Here is a 10,000-nt window from a genome sequence, read left to right on the forward strand (position 1 = left end):
GGCACTTGTACGCAGTAGGTGAGAAAGCAATACGCCGCTGGCGTATAGAACGTCGGCATAGAAAAAAAAAGATAGGGACAGAGGGAATCTCGTTGAAACAAATCGGACCAATATCAACGTAAACTTGACGATATTCTCTATCGAACGCGCGCGGTGCGCGTTCCCGCCGCGTTTGCGCGCATTGTTTATAAGCGCGCAAACATCCGACTAGTCGGCCACAGCGAACTACGAAACAATACGCCGCTGGCACATGTACGCAGTAGGCGAGAAAACAATACGCCGCTGGCACTTGTACGCAGTAGGCGAGAAAGCAATACGCTTCTGGCGTATAGAACGTCGACATAGAAAAAAAAAGATAGGGACAGAGGGAATCTCGTTGAAACAAATCGGACCAATATCAACGTAAACTTGACGATATTCTCTATCGAACGCGCGCGGTGCGCGTTCCCGCCGCGTTTGCGCGCATTGTTTATAAGCGCGCAAACATCCGACTAGTCGGCCACAGCGAACTACGAAACAATACGCCGCTGGCACATGTACGCAGTAGGCGAGAAAACAATACGCCGCTGGCACTTGTACGCAGTAAGCGAGAAAGCAATACGCTGCTGGCGTATAGAACGTCCACATAGAAAAAAAAAGATAGGGACAGAGGGAATCTCGTTGAAACAAATCGGACCAATACGACCGTGTACTTGACCATATTCTCTATCGAACGCACCCGTTAAATACTCCCGCCATTCATGCGCAGATTATTTATACGTAGGTAAATATTCCACTAGTCGTACACCACGAACGACGAAACGATACCCCGCCGGCAATACTGCGCAACGGCCGAAGAAACACTACGCCGCTGGCACTTGCACACAATTCGACTCAGCAATCCGGAGCGACACGAACGGGGACTTGGAATTTTTTCGCTCGGGCTCCGGAGCGACACGAACGGGGACTTAGAATTTTTTCGCTCGGGCTCCGGAGCGACACGATCGCTCCGTTATTCTACGTTCTCTCGGTCCACGGGCATCAGAGAGCAAAACAGCCTAATAGTTTTAGAGTGCCTCAACGATCAGGAATATGGATCTAACGTTCTCGTTTCGAACCGACGACTTTCGGTTCCGGAGCGACACGAACGCTCCATGATTCTCGATTATCTCGACACAGGTAAGAGACAGAGGAGAACAAGTGTATGGTTTTAGAGAGCCACGAGCACCAGGAATAAGGATCTACCGTTGTCATTTCGTTCCGTCGACATTCGGTTCCGGAGCGACACGAACGGGGACTTAGAATTTTTTCGCTCGGGCTCCGGAGCGACACGAACGGGGACTTAGAATTTTTTCGCTCGGGCTCCGGAGCGACACGATCGCTCCGTTATTCTACGTTCTCTCGGTCCACGGGCATCAGAGAGCAAAACAGCCTAATAGTTTTAGAGTGCCTCAACGATCAGGAATATGGATCTAACGTTCTCGTTTCGAACCGACGACTTTCGGTTCCGGAGCGACACGAACGCTCCATGATTCTCGATTATCTCGACACAGGTAAGAGACAGAGGAGAACAAGTGTATGGTTTTAGAGAGCCACGAGCACCAGGAATAAGGATCTACCGTTGTCATTTCGTTCCGTCGACATTCGGTTCCGGAGCGACACGAACGGGGACTTAGAATTTTTTCGCTCGGGCTCCGGAGCGACACGAACGGGGACTTAGAATTTTTTCGCTCGGGCTCCGGAGCGACACGATCGCTCCGTTATTCTACGTTCTCTCGGTCCACGGGCATCAGAGAGCAAAACAGCCTAATAGTTTTAGAGTGCCTCAACGATCAGGAATATGGATCTAACGTTCTCGTTTCGAACCGACGACTTTCGGTTCCGGAGCGACACGAACGCTCCATGATTCTCGATTATCTCGACACAGGTAAGAGACAGAGGAGAACAAGTGTATGGTTTTAGAGAGCCACGAGCACCAGGAATAAGGATCTACCGTTGTCATTTCGTTCCGTCGACATTCGGTTCCGGAGCGACACGAACGGGGACTTAGAATTTTTTCGCTCGGGCTCCGGAGCGACACGAACGGGGACTTAGAATTTTTTCGCTCGGGCTCCGGAGCGACACGATCGCTCCGTTATTCTACGTTCTCTCGGTCCACGGGCATCAGAGAGCAAAACAGCCTAATAGTTTTAGAGTGCCTCAACGATCAGGAATATGGATCTAACGTTCTCGTTTCGAACCGACGACTTTCGGTTCCGGAGCGACACGAACGCTCCATGATTCTCGATTATCTCGACACAGGTAAGAGACAGAGGAGAACAAGTGTATGGTTTTAGAGAGCCACGAGCACCAGGAATAAGGATCTACCGTTGTCATTTCGTTCCGTCGACATTCGGTTCCGGAGCGACACGAACGGGGACTTAGAATTTTTTCGCTCGGGCTCCGGAGCGACACGAACGGGGACTTAGAATTTTTTCGCTCGGGCTCCGGAGCGACACGATCGCTCCGTTATTCTACGTTCTCTCGGTCCACGGGCATCAGAGAGCAAAACAGCCTAATAGTTTTAGAGTGCCTCAACGATCAGGAATATGGATCTAACGTTCTCGTTTCGAACCGACGACTTTCGGTTCCGGAGCGACACGAACGCTCCATGATTCTCGATTATCTCGACACAGGTAAGAGACAGAGGAGAACAAGTGTATGGTTTTAGAGAGCCACGAGCACCAGGAATAAGGATCTACCGTTGTCATTTCGTTCCGTCGACATTCGGTTCCGGAGCGACACGAACGGGGACTTAGAATTTTTTCGCTCGGGCTCCGGAGCGACACGAACGGGGACTTAGAATTTTTTCGCTCGGGCTCCGGAGCGACACGATCGCTCCGTTATTCTACGTTCTCTCGGTCCACGGGCATCAGAGAGCAAAACAGCCTAATAGTTTTAGAGTGCCTCAACGATCAGGAATATGGATCTAACGTTCTCGTTTCGAACCGACGACTTTCGGTTCCGGAGCGACACGAACGCTCCATGATTCTCGATTATCTCGACACAGGTAAGAGACAGAGGAGAACAAGTGTATGGTTTTAGAGAGCCACGAGCACCAGGAATAAGGATCTACCGTTGTCATTTCGTTCCGTCGACATTCGGTTCCGGAGCGACACGAACGGGGACTTAGAATTTTTTCGCTCGGGCTCCGGAGCGACACGAACGGGGACTTAGAATTTTTTCGCTCGGGCTCCGGAGCGACACGATCGCTCCGTTATTCTACGTTCTCTCGGTCCACGGGCATCAGAGAGCAAAACAGCCTAATAGTTTTAGAGTGCCTCAACGATCAGGAATATGGATCTAACGTTCTCGTTTCGAACCGACGACTTTCGGTTCCGGAGCGACACGAACGCTCCATGATTCTCGATTATCTCGACACAGGTAAGAGACAGAGGAGAACAAGTGTATGGTTTTAGAGAGCCACGAGCACCAGGAATAAGGATCTACCGTTGTCATTTCGTTCCGTCGACATTCGGTTCCGGAGCGACACGAACGGGGACTTAGAATTTTTTCGCTCGGGCTCCGGAGCGACACGAACGGGGACTTAGAATTTTTTCGCTCGGGCTCCGGAGCGACACGATCGCTCCGTTATTCTACGTTCTCTCGGTCCACGGGCATCAGAGAGCAAAACAGCCTAATAGTTTTAGAGTGCCTCAACGATCAGGAATATGGATCTAACGTTCTCGTTTCGAACCGACGACTTTCGGTTCCGGAGCGACACGAACGCTCCATGATTCTCGATTATCTCGACACAGGTAAGAGACAGAGGAGAACAAGTGTATGGTTTTAGAGAGCCACGAGCACCAGGAATAAGGATCTACCGTTGTCATTTCGTTCCGTCGACATTCGGTTCCGGAGCGACACGAACGGGGACTTAGAATTTTTTCGCTCGGGCTCCGGAGCGACACGAACGGGGACTTAGAATTTTTTCGCTCGGGCTCCGGAGCGACACGATCGCTCCGTTATTCTACGTTCTCTCGGTCCACGGGCATCAGAGAGCAAAACAGCCTAATAGTTTTAGAGTGCCTCAACGATCAGGAATATGGATCTAACGTTCTCGTTTCGAACCGACGACTTTCGGTTCCGGAGCGACACGAACGCTCCATGATTCTCGATTATCTCGACACAGGTAAGAGACAGAGGAGAACAAGTGTATGGTTTTAGAGAGCCACGAGCACCAGGAATAAGGATCTACCGTTGTCATTTCGTTCCGTCGACATTCGGTTCCGGAGCGACACGAACGGGGACTTAGAATTTTTTCGCTCGGGCTCCGGAGCGACACGAACGGGGACTTAGAATTTTTTCGCTCGGGCTCCGGAGCGACACGATCGCTCCGTTATTCTACGTTCTCTCGGTCCACGGGCATCAGAGAGCAAAACAGCCTAATAGTTTTAGAGTGCCTCAACGATCAGGAATATGGATCTAACGTTCTCGTTTCGAACCGACGACTTTCGGTTCCGGAGCGACACGAACGCTCCATGATTCTCGATTATCTCGACACAGGTAAGAGACAGAGGAGAACAAGTGTATGGTTTTAGAGAGCCACGAGCACCAGGAATAAGGATCTACCGTTGTCATTTCGTTCCGTCGACATTCGGTTCCGGAGCGACACGAACGGGGACTTAGAATTTTTTCGCTCGGGCTCCGGAGCGACACGAACGGGGACTTAGAATTTTTTCGCTCGGGCTCCGGAGCGACACGATCGCTCCGTTATTCTACGTTCTCTCGGTCCACGGGCATCAGAGAGCAAAACAGCCTAATAGTTTTAGAGTGCCTCAACGATCAGGAATATGGATCTAACGTTCTCGTTTCGAACCGACGACTTTCGGTTCCGGAGCGACACGAACGCTCCATGATTCTCGATTATCTCGACACAGGTAAGAGACAGAGGAGAACAAGTGTATGGTTTTAGAGAGCCACGAGCACCAGGAATAAGGATCTACCGTTGTCATTTCGTTCCGTCGACATTCGGTTCCGGAGCGACACGAACGGGGACTTGGAATTTTTTCGCTCGGGCTCCGGAGCGACACGAACGGGGACTTAGAATTTTTTCGCTCGGGCTCCGGAGCGACACGATCGCTCCGTTATTCTACGTTCTCTCGGTCCACGGGCATCAGAGAGCAAAACAGCCTAATAGTTTTAGAGTGCCTCAACGATCAGGAATATGGATCTAACGTTCTCGTTTCGAACCGACGACTTTCGGTTCCGGAGCGACACGAACGCTCCATGATTCTCGATTATCTCGACACAGGTAAGAGACAGAGGAGAACAAGTGTATGGTTTTAGAGAGCCACGAGCACCAGGAATAAGGATCTACCGTTGTCATTTCGTTCCGTCGACATTCGGTTCCGGAGCGACACGAACGGGGACTTAGAATTTTTTCGCTCGGGCTCCGGAGCGACACGAACGGGGACTTAGAATTTTTTCGCTCGGGCTCCGGAGCGACACGATCGCTCCGTTATTCTACGTTCTCTCGGTCCACGGGCATCAGAGAGCAAAACAGCCTAATAGTTTTAGAGTGCCTCAACGATCAGGAATATGGATCTAACGTTCTCGTTTCGAACCGACGACTTTCGGTTCCGGAGCGACACGAACGCTCCATGATTCTCGATTATCTCGACACAGGTAAGAGACAGAGGAGAACAAGTGTATGGTTTTAGAGAGCCACGAGCACCAGGAATAAGGATCTACCGTTGTCATTTCGTTCCGTCGACATTCGGTTCCGGAGCGACACGAACGGGGACTTAGAATTTTTTCGCTCGGGCTCCGGAGCGACACGAACGGGGACTTAGAATTTTTTCGCTCGGGCTCCGGAGCGACACGATCGCTCCGTTATTCTACGTTCTCTCGGTCCACGGGCATCAGAGAGCAAAACAGCCTAATAGTTTTAGAGTGCCTCAACGATCAGGAATATGGATCTAACGTTCTCGTTTCGAACCGACGACTTTCGGTTCCGGAGCGACACGAACGCTCCATGATTCTCGATTATCTCGACACAGGTAAGAGACAGAGGAGAACAAGTGTATGGTTTTAGATAGCCACGAGCACCAGGAATAAGGATCTACCGTTGTCATTTCGTTCCGTCGACATTCGGTTCCGGAGCGACACGAACGGGGACTTAGAATTTTTTCGCTCGGGCTCCGGAGCGACACGAACGGGGACTTAGAATTTTTTCGCTCGGGCTCCGGAGCGACACGATCGCTCCGTTATTCTACGTTCTCTCGGTCCACGGGCATCAGAGAGCAAAACAGCCTAATAGTTTTAGAGTGCCTCAACGATCAGGAATATGGATCTAACGTTCTCGTTTCGAACCGACGACTTTCGGTTCCGGAGCGACACGAACGCTCCATGATTCTCGATTATCTCGACACAGGTAAGAGACAGAGGAGAACAAGTGTATGGTTTTAGAGAGCCACGAGCACCAGGAATAAGGATCTACCGTTGTCATTTCGTTCCGTCGACATTCGGTTCCGGAGCGACACGAACGGGGACTTAGAATTTTTTCGCTCGGGCTCCGGAGCGACACGAACGGGGACTTAGAATTTTTTCGCTCGGGCTCCGGAGCGACACGATCGCTCCGTTATTCTACGTTCTCTCGGTCCACGGGCATCAGAGAGCAAAACAGCCTAATAGTTTTAGAGTGCCTCAACGATCAGGAATATGGATCTAACGTTCTCGTTTCGAACCGACGACTTTCGGTTCCGGAGCGACACGAACGCTCCATGATTCTCGATTATCTCGACACAGGTAAGAGACAGAGGAGAACAAGTGTATGGTTTTAGAGAGCCACGAGCACCAGGAATAAGGATCTACCGTTGTCATTTCGTTCCGTCGACATTCGGTTCCGGAGCGACACGAACGGGGACTTAGAATTTTTTCGCTCGGGCTCCGGAGCGACACGAACGGGGACTTAGAATTTTTTCGCTCGGGCTCCGGAGCGACACGATCGCTCCGTTATTCTACGTTCTCTCGGTCCACGGGCATCAGAGAGCAAAACAGCCTAATAGTTTTAGAGTGCCTCAACGATCAGGAATATGGATCTAACGTTCTCGTTTCGAACCGACGACTTTCGGTTCCGGAGCGACACGAACGCTCCATGATTCTCGATTATCTCGACACAGGTAAGAGACAGAGGAGAACAAGTGTATGGTTTTAGAGAGCCACGAGCACCAGGAATAAGGATCTACCGTTGTCATTTCGTTCCGTCGACATTCGGTTCCGGAGCGACACGAACGGGGACTTAGAATTTTTTCGCTCGGGCTCCGGAGCGACACGAACGGGGACTTAGAATTTTTTCGCTCGGGCTCCGGAGCGACACGATCGCTCCGTTATTCTACGTTCTCTCGGTCCACGGGCATCAGAGAGCAAAACAGCCTAATAGTTTTAGAGTGCCTCAACGATCAGGAATATGGATCTAACGTTCTCGTTTCGAACCGACGACTTTCGGTTCCGGAGCGACACGAACGCTCCATGATTCTCGATTATCTCGACACAGGTAAGAGACAGAGGAGAACAAGTGTATGGTTTTAGAGAGCCACGAGCACCAGGAATAAGGATCTACCGTTGTCATTTCGTTCCGTCGACATTCGGTTCCGGAGCGACACGAACGGGGACTTAGAATTTTTTCGCTCGGGCTCCGGAGCGACACGAACGGGGACTTAGAATTTTTTCGCTCGGGCTCCGGAGCGACACGATCGCTCCGTTATTCTACGTTCTCTCGGTCCACGGGCATCAGAGAGCAAAACAGCCTAATAGTTTTAGAGTGCCTCAACGATCAGGAATATGGATCTAACGTTCTCGTTTCGAACCGACGACTTTCGGTTCCGGAGCGACACGAACGCTCCATGATTCTCGATTATCTCGACACAGGTAAGAGACAGAGGAGAACAAGTGTATGGTTTTAGAGAGCCACGAGCACCAGGAATAAGGATCTACCGTTGTCATTTCGTTCCGTCGACATTCGGTTCCGGAGCGACACGAACGGGGACTTAGAATTTTTTCGCTCGGGCTCCGGAGCGACACGAACGGGGACTTAGAATTTTTTCGCTCGGGCTCCGGAGCGACACGATCGCTCCGTTATTCTACGTTCTCTCGGTCCACGGGCATCAGAGAGCAAAACAGCCTAATAGTTTTAGAGTGCCTCAACGATCAGGAATATGGATCTAACGTTCTCGTTTCGAACCGACGACTTTCGGTTCCGGAGCGACACGAACGCTCCATGATTCTCGATTATCTCGACACAGGTAAGAGACAGAGGAGAACAAGTGTATGGTTTTAGAGAGCCACGAGCACCAGGAATAAGGATCTACCGTTGTCATTTCGTTCCGTCGACATTCGGTTCCGGAGCGACACGAACGGGGACTTAGAATTTTTTCGCTCGGGCTCCGGAGCGACACGATCGCTCCGTTATTCTACGTTCTCTCGGTCCACGGGCATCAGAGAGCAAAACAGCCTAATAGTTTTAGAGTGCCTCAACGATCAGGAATATGGATCTAACGTTCTCGTTTCGAACCGACGACTTTCGGTTCCGGAGCGACACGAACGCTCCATGATTCTCGATTATCTCGACACAGGTAAGAGACAGAGGAGAACAAGTGTATGGTTTTAGAGAGCCACGAGCACCAGGAATAAGGATCTACCGTTGTCATTTCGTTCCGTCGACATTCGGTTCCGGAGCGACACGAACGGGGACTTAGAATTTTTTCGCTCGGGCTCCGGAGCGACACGAACGGGGACTTAGAATTTTTTCGCTCGGGCTCCGGAGCGACACGATCGCTCCGTTATTCTACGTTCTCTCGGTCCACGGGCATCAGAGAGCAAAACAGCCTAATAGTTTTAGAGTGCCTCAACGATCAGGAATATGGATCTAACGTTCTCGTTTCGAACCGACGACTTTCGGTTCCGGAGCGACACGAACGCTCCATGATTCTCGATTATCTCGACACAGGTAAGAGACAGAGGAGAACAAGTGTATGGTTTTAGAGAGCCACGAGCACCAGGAATAAGGATCTACCGTTGTCATTTCGTTCCGTCGACATTCGGTTCCGGAGCGACACGAACGGGGACTTAGAATTTTTTCGCTCGGGCTCCGGAGCGACACGAACGGGGACTTAGAATTTTTTCGCTCGGGCTCCGGAGCGACACGATCGCTCCGTTATTCTACGTTCTCTCGGTCCACGGGCATCAGAGAGCAAAACAGCCTAATAGTTTTAGAGTGCCTCAACGATCAGGAATATGGATCTAACGTTCTCGTTTCGAACCGACGACTTTCGGTTCCGGAGCGACACGAACGCTCCATGATTCTCGATTATCTCGACACAGGTAAGAGACAGAGGAGAACAAGTGTATGGTTTTAGAGAGCCACGAGCACCAGGAATAAGGATCTACCGTTGTCATTTCGTTCCGTCGACATTCGGTTCCGGAGCGACACGAACGGGGACTTAGAATATTTTCAATATTGCTATATCTGTATGTATATAGTCTTAAAATATGTGGTTGAAACATGTTGAAAGTTTGTGATTATAGCAGTATAATGTCCGCAGTTTAGTATTAAGTTACTTTTATACGACCTCGTACGTGTACGTGTTCATCTGCCGAGTCTAAGTGGCAGCGTACCGGCCGGGAGTGCTGCACGCGCGGCGAGTTCCCACCGTAAGGCCGCGCGGCTACGGTCGGCCGTCGCCGGCCTCTCGGCCGGCCACTCGGTATCTATAAGAGAAGCGTCGGTCCGGGCGTGCCGGTCGAGGCATCGCTGGGCGCGTGGCTATTCTACGATCTCGGTCGAGAAGCAGTCCACCGCTCCTCGGGATCTTGTATCTCGAGTGTCTTCGAACGGTTTACGTTCCGGATCTTTCTCTACACAGCATGACCACGGGTCGGTGTCTAAGACCGAATGGCCCTTATGTGGTAATCGTCCTTTGGACGTTGGTGACTTGTATGCACTAGCGTGTATACTCGTACTTACTGAGCATCAACTCTT

The sequence above is a fragment of the Calliopsis andreniformis genome, unplaced genomic scaffold, assembly GCF_051401765.1.
Source record: "Calliopsis andreniformis isolate RMS-2024a unplaced genomic scaffold, iyCalAndr_principal scaffold0472, whole genome shotgun sequence".
Taxonomy (NCBI): domain Eukaryota; kingdom Metazoa; phylum Arthropoda; class Insecta; order Hymenoptera; family Andrenidae; genus Calliopsis; species Calliopsis andreniformis.